The sequence below is a fragment of the Capsicum annuum genome, chromosome 10, assembly GCF_002878395.1.
Source record: "Capsicum annuum cultivar UCD-10X-F1 chromosome 10, UCD10Xv1.1, whole genome shotgun sequence".
NCBI classification, from domain to species: Eukaryota; Viridiplantae; Streptophyta; class Magnoliopsida; order Solanales; family Solanaceae; genus Capsicum; species Capsicum annuum.
In genome coordinates, this window is record NC_061120.1 from 33,268,795 (window position 1) to 33,278,877 (window position 10,083).

Genomic DNA, 10,083 nt, shown 5'->3' on the forward strand with positions numbered 1-10,083 from the left:
CGTCCTGTCCACTTTGAGAAATACGGTAGAGAGTATTATGAAGGGTATAGAGCCTTTGATGATGCTTATATGATGGAGTAATAGATTAGAGGGATATGTATGGATCCAATAATATACCGAGGGTATGGAAAAAGGGAAAACCAATACCAAGAGAGAGACGTAGGCATCAATACCATCAAATTAAGTATCTTGCTTGGGAGTCGGCATGTGATAAAGTGTTTCAAGTGAATGATATATTGGAGGAGAAGAAGAGTTGTTATGCCATAGCTTACTTTGAAGACTATGCTAACATATTGTCGGAATATGTCAAACGGTTTGGTCATGAGTTGATTGATGGACAACCACCACCATGGTTGAGGTTGAGGTATCTAATGAGGCAACGGTATATTCTCAGAAGTTATTATCATGAGTTGCTTGCTAGGTTGTATAATTTTCAACAAGGGAATCAAAGTATGATGTCATATTATGATGAGTTTCAACAACTCATGTTGAAGCTTGATCATCGTGGAGAACAAATTGTCCATGACATCATTCAGTTCAAGTGTGGGTTGAACAAAGAGATATCCACTCATTTGATGATTCACAAGTTTGATTCCATTGAAGAAATTTTCCAAGCGGCTCTTGAGATTGAAAGGGAGCTTAAAAAGAGGTCATCGATCAAAGAAAAGGGACCACCAACCTCGGGTTGGCTGAGGAGCAAAGATATGGTTCAACCATCTTCGGGTTGGCCTAAAAACAAGGACCAACCCGCCACTATAAGGCTGCCCGAGCCTAAAACAGTCCACAAATTTCCTCCCGGACAAGAAGCTTATAAGTATCCTAATCCTAAAGGGTTCCAATGTTTCAAGTGCCAAGGTTGGGGACATAAAGCCAATGAATGTCCAAAGGGATATTGTATTACCTTGGTGAGGAAGTGGGTGTTGAAAAAGAAGAGAATGAGGCTGAGCCTCAAGATGGAGAGAAACCCAAAAATGAGCCACATAATAATGATGATGATGATTGTGAGGATGCTTATCCAGAAGAAGGAGAGTGTGTAGTTTCAAACTTTGTAATGAGGCGTGCCATGATTAGTAATGAGACAGATGATCCTAGCCAATGGAAGAATCTATTCCATACTAAATACCTTATGAAGGGAAGTGTGTGCACTTTGGTGATAGATAGTGGTAGTTGTGCAAATGTTGTTAGTATTGCTATGGCGAATATTTTAAAACTGCCAACTACACTTCATACTATCCCTTACAAGTTGCAATGGTTTAATGAATATGGCGAATTGAAAGTCATGAGGCAATGTGTGATACGGTTTAAGGTAGGAAACTACCACGACAAAGTGCTTTGTGACATAATACCAATGCAAGCGTGTCATTTGTTGTTAGGTAGAACTTGGAAATATGATAGTTCTACTAAATATGATGGGAGGTCTAATCGATATACACTTGAGAAGGATGGCCGAAAGGTCGCACTTCATCCACTTTTGCCTTCACAAGTGAACGAATTGTATCAAAGGATGAGAGAATTGAAAGAAAAGGGGATGAAATCCAAAAATAAAGAAAAAGAGGAGGAACCCCTAGGTGGGGCAGTGGGGATATCCGGGGCTGCCTCAACGTCAAAGGGAAAATAAAACATGGTGATATTGGTTAGAAAGAAGGAGCTCTTCATGGATTATGATGAGGAGACACCCATGCTTCTTTTGACATATTGTTTTAACACTAACCCCACTAATTCTTCTATTTTTCTTTTGATTTCTTTTGTGTTGCAGGATTATGAAGATGTTTTCCTAAAGAACTTCCACAAGGGATGCCCTCGCTTCGAGGAATTGAGCACCAAATAGATTTTTTATCGAGATCACAATTGCCTAACAAACCGGCTTATAGGAGCAACCCGACGGATACCAAGGAATTGAAATGCCAAGTTGAGGAACTCCTCAACAAAGTGTATATCAAGGAGAGTATGAGCCCTTGTCCGGTCCCGGTGCTACTAGTTCCCAAGAAAGATGGGACTTGGCGTATGTGTGTTGATTGCCGAGCCATCTACAAGATAACGGTAAAATATCATCACCCTATTCCTAGGCTAGATGATATGCTTGATGAATTGAGTGGTTCATGTTTGTTTTCTAAAATTGATTTGAGGAGTGGCTATCACCAAATCTGTATGCAACCGGGTGATGAATGGAAAACTGCCTTCAAGACCAAATTCGGTCTCTATGAATGGATGGTTATGCCATTTGGCCTAACAAATGCTCCAAATACTTTCATGAGGCTAATGAATCATGTGATGAAGTTTTTTATCGGAAAGTTTGTTGTTGTCTACTTTGATGATGTGTTGGTGTGTAGTAGGTCCTTAGATGAGCATGTAAAACATTTATAATGTGTGTTTGATATCCTCTAAAAGGAGAAGTTATATGCTAATTTAGAAAAGTGTTCTTTTGGTGTTCAAGAAGTTGTATTTCTCGATTTTGTGGTGAGCTCAAGAGGGGTCGAAGTGGATGAATCTAAGATTGACGCTATAAAAAATTGTCCAACTCCCATAACCATAGGTGAAGTGAGAATCTTCCATGGGTTGTCTAGTTTTTATAGACGTTTTGTCAAAGTATTTAGCACCATTGCCTCCCCCTTGACCAAAGTAATTAAAAAGGATCGGCCTTTCAAATGGGGAGATGAACAAGCTAAGGCCTTCAAAGACTTGAAAGCTATGCTCATCTCGGCCCCTTTGTTACAATTGCTGAATTTTGATAAGACTTTTGAGGTTGAATGTGATGCTAGCAAATTTGGTATGGGTGCCGTTCTAATTCAAGAATTGAAGTCTATTGCGTACTTTAGCGAAAAGCTCAAAGGAGCAACTCTAAACTACTCTACGTACGATTTAGAGGTGTATGCCTTGATTAGAGCCTTGGCGACTGGGCAACATTATTTATGGACTAAAGAATTCGTGATACGAACGGACCATGAGTCCTTAAAGCATCTTAGGGCACAAGATAAGCTTCAAAAATGGCATGCCAAATGGATTGAGTTTCTTGAAACTTTCTCTTATGTTATTCATTACAAAAATGGTAAGGATTATATGGTTGGCAATGCTTTTCTCGAAAACACATTCTTGTGTCTACTTTGCCTTCAAAATTGAGGGGTTTTGAGATCTTAAAGGAATTGTATCCCAAGGACCCTCACTTTGCTCCTATCTATAAGGAATACGAAGAATGGGGTAGGGACAAGTGGGATTTGGCTAGGGGTTCAAATCCCTATGCCAAGTTTGACGGTTACTTATTTAAAGATAGGAGATTATGTGTACGCTCTAGCTCTTGGAGAGAGTTATTTGTGAGAGAAGCACACAATGGTGGTCTAATGGGTCACTTTGGGGTCAAAAAGACCCTTGGAATATTGGGGGAGAAATTCTATTGGCTAAAAATGTACAAGGATGTGTCTAGGATTTGCGGCCAATATGTAGATTGCAAAGGAACCAAATCTCGGCTCCCACTACCCATCCCTTTACATCCTTGGCTTGATATATCTATGGATTTTATGTTAGGGTTGCAAAGGACTAGAAGAGGTTGGGATAGTATCTTTGTTGTGGTTGATCGGTTTTCTAAGATGGCACACTTTATTCTATGATATAAATGTGATGATACACCTAGTGAGGCCTCTTTGTTTGTTGATAATATTGTCAAGTTGCATGGTGTTCCGAGGACTATTGTGAGTGATAGGGACTCTAAGTTCCTAAGTCACTTTTGGAAGTCCATATGGGGTAGGCTTGGTACCAAGTTGTTGTTCTCCACTTCTTACCATCCACAAACCGATGGCCAAATGGAAGTAGTAAATAGGACTTTGGGTGCTATTCTACTTTCCATGATTAAGGGAAAATTGACTTCTTGGGAGGAACACCTACCATTAATTGAGTTTGCCTATAATTGTGTCATACACTCAAGTACGGGAATGACTCCCTTTGAGTGTGTATTTGGATTTAAATCCTTTTCCAAGTGATCTTATGATTAGCCTAGATGGAAAAAAATAGGAAGATTTTATGAAAAAGTTGCATGAGAAGGTGCGGCTTCGACTTGAGAAGAAAAATCAGGAGATTGCAAAACGGGCAAACAAAAGAAGAAAGAAACTCATTCTTGAACTGGGAGATTGGGTGTGGGTGCACCTTAGGAAGGATTAGTTTCCATCTCATAGGAATACCAAATTTATGCCAAGGGATGATGGTCCATTTCAAGTATTTGAAAGAATCAATGATAATACCTACAAGATTGACCTTCCCCCGGAATACCAATTGCGCAACACTTTCAATGTGTGTGATGTTTCTCTAGTGGATGAGGAGGAGGATGACCAAATATCGAATTTGAGTTCAAATTCCTCTCAAGATGGAGAGGATGATACGGGTGTATCAAGCTTTCCAACAATTTCACGACCATTCACACGTAGCCAAGCTCGGGAGTTACAAAAACTCAAAGCTATGTTCATGCAAATGGCCGAGTGTGAGTTGGTACTTGAGCCTTTCAATGGATTAAATATTTTTAAGTGTGAAGAGGATCCTTGAAGTGTAATAAACTTACACTCCAAGGCCATCCCTTGGCAAGGGTAGGATGGTCATTTATTATCTCTCTTTGTGGACTAATATAAATAGATAGTGTTAGGGTTATTTTTGAGTTAGTTCATTCCTATTATTGAAGAAACACAAGTCTTGTAATATTTTGAGAACTTTCTCTTGTTCTTGAGAGTGAAACCAAAACTAGACAACAAAGTGTAGTAACACTTTTGTTGTTCTTTGGCTAGAAACTTAGGGGTCTTGAGGTTCATGATTTCCTCTTGATTCAAGTAAGAACTTGGTGTAAATATCTTTTAGTCTTAGGGTCCTAATCTTCATGTTAGGGTTCTTAGATTCTAGGATATTTTTTGTCAAGTTACTATCCTTTATTTTGTAATCTTGTTGTTTGTATCTTGATATAGTGAAGCCGTGTGGGTCTCTTTCGATTCACTATAGTTATTGCAATCTTGTGTTATTTATCTATCTTGTTGAATATTGTCGTTTTTGCCTTGAAAACCTAGAGAAGCCGAGTGGGGCCTTTGATTCTCTAGTGATGTTGTTCTTGTTGTTCTCTTGATTTGTTGTTGTAAGTTTGATCTTTTGTATCACTCCATACCCTTCTATCTAGGGTCATGTCCGAAGTAAGTTGTAGCTGCTCTATGTCATGACTAATCACCTCCTTCTAAGATTTCTTAAGCCTACCTCTACCCCATCTAAAGCCATCCATATCTGTCTCATACCTCCATACTGGGGAATCCGTACATTGCCTCATTATATGCCCGAACCACCTTAACTGCACTTTTCACATTTTGTCATCTATTGAGGACACTTCCACTTTCTCACAAATACTTTCATTCCAAACTCTATCTCTTCTAATAAATCCATACATCCATCACAACATCCTCATCTCTACCACCTTCAACTTTTAAATGTGGGATGCCTTAACTGTGCAACACTTAACTCCTTACAATATAGTCGGATGAATTGCCACTCTTTAGAACTTGCCATTTAATTTGCCTTCATTTCAACCACCCTACACTAATAAAGTGTGTAATATCTTCGCTAATGTCTTTATTTTGTTGAATCATAGATCCATTATACCTGAAACTATCTCTTTTTGAATGACCTAAGAATCCAGCTCTATTACTACATTAGCCTCATTGATCAAGCCACTGAACTTGCACTTTAAGTTTTCCGTCTTAGTCCTACTCAGTCGAAATCCTTTAGCTTCTAGGTTTTGTCTCCAAACATCAAACTTATCATTAACTCCTCCTTGAGTCTCGCCAATTAAAACTACATCAATAGTAAAAAACATACACCAAGGTATGTTTCCTTGAATATGCCGCGTCTAAACATTCATAACTAAGGCAAATAAAAATGGACTAAGCATTGATCCCTGGTGCAACCATAATAAAATAGGAAAGTACTTTGAATCTTCTCCCACCGTCTCATATGAGTCTTTGCCCTACCGTACATGTCCTAGATCAAACTAACGTATGATATGGAAATACCTCTACCCTCCAAGCACCTCCACATAACTTCTCTAAGGACTCTATAGTATATCTTCTAAAGATCGATAAAAACCATGTGCAGATCCTTTATCCTCTCTTCTTTTTTCTTTACTAGTCCCCTCATGAGATGAATGGCCTTAGTAGTCAAGCTACCAGGCATGAAACCAAATTGGATCTTAGAAATAACGACAATCCTCATCAACCTCAACTCTATCACCTTTTCACAAACCTTTATAACATGACTCAATAACTTAATACCCCTATAGTTGTTACAACTTTAGATATCATCCTTATTTTTGTATAAAGGGATCATCGTACTCCGTCTTCAAGCTTCAGGCATTTTTCATCCTGAAAATAATGTTAAAAAACTCAGTCAACCACACCATACCTGCCCCACTGATGCTCTTTTAAAAATCTATTGGAATATTGTCTGGCCCAGTCACCCTACCCCTATGCATCCTATGAATAACATCCTTAACCTCAAACTTTATATGCCTACAATAACTCCTCCTTTATTCTCTAACGTCACATATAAGCTCTCAAAAGCTATTTTTTAGCCGATGTAACCACTAACTTAGCCTTTTTCCTGGCTAACTTATACTCTTCTCTATTCGTTTGCTTTTCCTCTTCATCCTTACTGCCAACCAACTTAGCATAATCCACCATTTTGGTATCTACCTTCCTTTTTTACATCGTTGTTCCACCACCAGTCCCTTTGGTGTTTGCTAGAATAGCCTCTCCAGACACCCAATATCTCTCTAGTTGTTTCCCTAATACAACTAGAAGTCGACTCCCACATACAGTCCATATACACTCTACTCTCCCAAGGCCCATAGTTTTCAACTTCTTACCTATCTCTAGGGCACTGGAAAAAGACAAGATATCCCACTTAATTTTGAGTCGATCCGTCACCCTCCCCTTCTTTCTGCCTTTCTTGATGTATAAAACTATCACCAAAAGATTATGTTGGGTTAGCAGGTTCTCAATAAAAATGACCTTATAGTATCTATATAACATTCTATCTCTCTTTCTAAGAAGCAAAAAGTCTATCTAGGTCTTGTTCATCGAACTACGAAAGGTAATAAGGTGCTTCTCTTTCTTCAGAAAGTTTGAGTTTACTACCATGAACCCAAAAGCCCTAGCAATATCAAAAAGAGATTCTCCTTCTTCATTTATCTCCCCAAAATCGAAGCCTCTATTCACGTCATCATAATCATCATAACCTATCGATAATGACCCAATATACCCATTGAAATCCCCACTAATAAAATGCTTTTAAGTGATCAAAACGCCTCTCATAGACTTATCCAACACCTCCCAAAAGTTATTTTTCTCCTTCTTGTGCAAGCTCACTTATGGAGCATAGGAACTAATAATGCTCAAGTTAGACCCTCCAACGACCAACTTAATTGGCATCAACCTATCTATAACCCTTTTAACCTCTACCACCTACCCCAACTTTTCATTTACTAATATACCTACCCTATTTCTATGCCTCACACTACCCGAGTATCATAATTTATACCCATCTACATACTTTGCCTTAGAACCTACCCAATTAATCTCCTAGACACAAACTATGTTAATCCTCCTATTTTTAAGAATATTCTCGAGCTCTATGGACTTACTTTGAAGAGTTCTTATTTTCCAAGACCCTCTTATCATCGTAGAGGCTCCCTTCTCCCACTTAACAGTACTATCTCTCACCCTCAACCCCAAACCAGACCCTATCCTTAACCCATCCCCTACCTCCAACCTCACCTTAAACCCCAAACCTCACTCCAACCCCAACCTATGGCATATCCCTACCCAACCAACAACCACCAAATCCACTACTTAATCAGAGAAGAAAAAGAAAGGCTCACAAATAATTTGAGTAACTATCATAAATATAAATATGTGTGTGTGTGTATGTGTGTGTGTGTGTGTGCGTGGTATACATAACATCTGTTGAATTTTGAACTATGAATATTCATTGTAGATAATGATATATATCATCATCTACAATGAATATTCATCGTTCAAAATTTAAAGGATTTTATGTATATCATTCTCCGTCACTGCTACACATAAGGAATATACTATAAATTCTAAATTTGTTTCTTCACATTCTTCTATTTGATGCATAAAACATTAATATTTTTATCATTGACAATGGTGGAGAATAGTCGTCTGCCAACTTACAATGAATATTTAGTAAATTAGCTTCGACGCCCATAGTTAATTGTATTATAATAGTATTAGCAAAACTTTCAAATACTATATTTCTATGAATCATTAATCTGTCAATTATGTAGTCTACAAATCTATGTATTATCTTAATGCTCATTATATTGGATAAAAATTGATAATTAGAAGTCAAATTTGATGTAAATTAATTAATAAAATCCACTTATTTAGAAATGACATGATTAGAAAGAAACTTTTCGAGAGTCGCATAATCAAAATTGATTCTTTTCTAGATGCATCATGTTCTGTATGTTAGGGACTTTAGTATAACACACACATTACGTAGTGTGAAATAACGAAGAGAATATTTATCTTCCTGGTAAACAATGAGTTATTGTAACAATCTAAATCATTGTTACTTGTAAAAATGCTCAAAAATAATTTACGATAAATAATAAACTCAAATTGGATTCATAAAAATTAAAATGGAAAGATAAAATAAATCCTAAAGTTATTAGGACAAAAATCCCAAAAGAAGTGGGTTGGTCTGCAGCCTACCATTACAGTGGTAGATTAATTACTGCAGCGGTACTCGATAGTAGTCAACTTGAGAATTTTTTAAAACCTTCTTCCATATTATTTCTCCAAGTCGGCCCCTTCACCCAAAAATACTTTGAAATACCCCATTTGTCGAACAATGAGATTTCAAATATTAGGGTTCATGAGGGTGGTTTTGAGGCACACTCAATAGGAACCCGATGGGAAGGCGCTTAGCATTAATGGGACATCTCTCTCCTCTCAACAACATCCAGATTCAACTATAAAGTATATTATGGTTTTTATTTATCATAGAAAGTAGACTTGGTCTAGATTCATTGGTAGTAATGTTGGGAGTTATCATGCATTTTAGGCCTTTGATCATGGTGATTGAGTGGACGAAAATGATAAGAACCGAGTAGGCTTTACTATTGTGGTTAATTTCTAGTATGAAATAGGTTAAAACTTGTTAGAATCATGACTAGTGAAGGAAATATTACAGCTTGTGAGCGAGGTATAAGTTAAGTACAGAGTAGTTTAAGCTAGGGGTAATAGAGGATGCTCATCGTAAACTTAATAGTTACATCTTGCATTAAAAAAGGTTAACCAAATGTAATTGAGGATTAGGAGTCAAAAGTAACATGAGAGAGAGTTTTAAGTGACCTACGAACATACTTAAGTAAGTAAGAGCCATTGACAAAAAGAAGGTCAAAATTTGGTATCAACAACTGTCCCTTCTTTGCTCAAGAATGAGAGATAAATTGTCTGGCAGAGAACGTTGATGGAGTAGCCAATTTTGTCTAACTGAGTAAATGAGTCTTTTGAAATCAAAAGAAGCGAGTTGAAATTGTGAAAATATTATGGCCGAGACTTTGATTTCAAGTCGCATGGATATTTCTAGTTTTACGATAACTAAGTCATGTGTATTTCTAGATTTAAGGACAAATGATATCCTTAAAGAATATCAATAAATACTGAATTTGAATGAAGATAATACGAGTTGACAAGATTGGAGTATGAGTAATGAAAAAGATGGACCGTGAATTTGATTTAGGTCATGTTGTGAGATATAGGGATATATAATTATGTTTCAAAAGTAGGAGAGAGAATTCTTTAGTCGTCTCTTATTTATTGAAAAATTCAATAAAAACATATTTTAAGGTCTAACGAGGAACCCAACTGTCATCATATGTCTTGTTTGAGAATTTAATTGCATATTCATTATAGTGATGTCCCAGTGAGGGGTTGGAAATACTAATACTAATGACTACATGACTATTTATTTTGGTGGTGTCAAGTGAAAACTAATATTATGAATTATTGATACATTGTGTTGATTCCGAGCTCACTC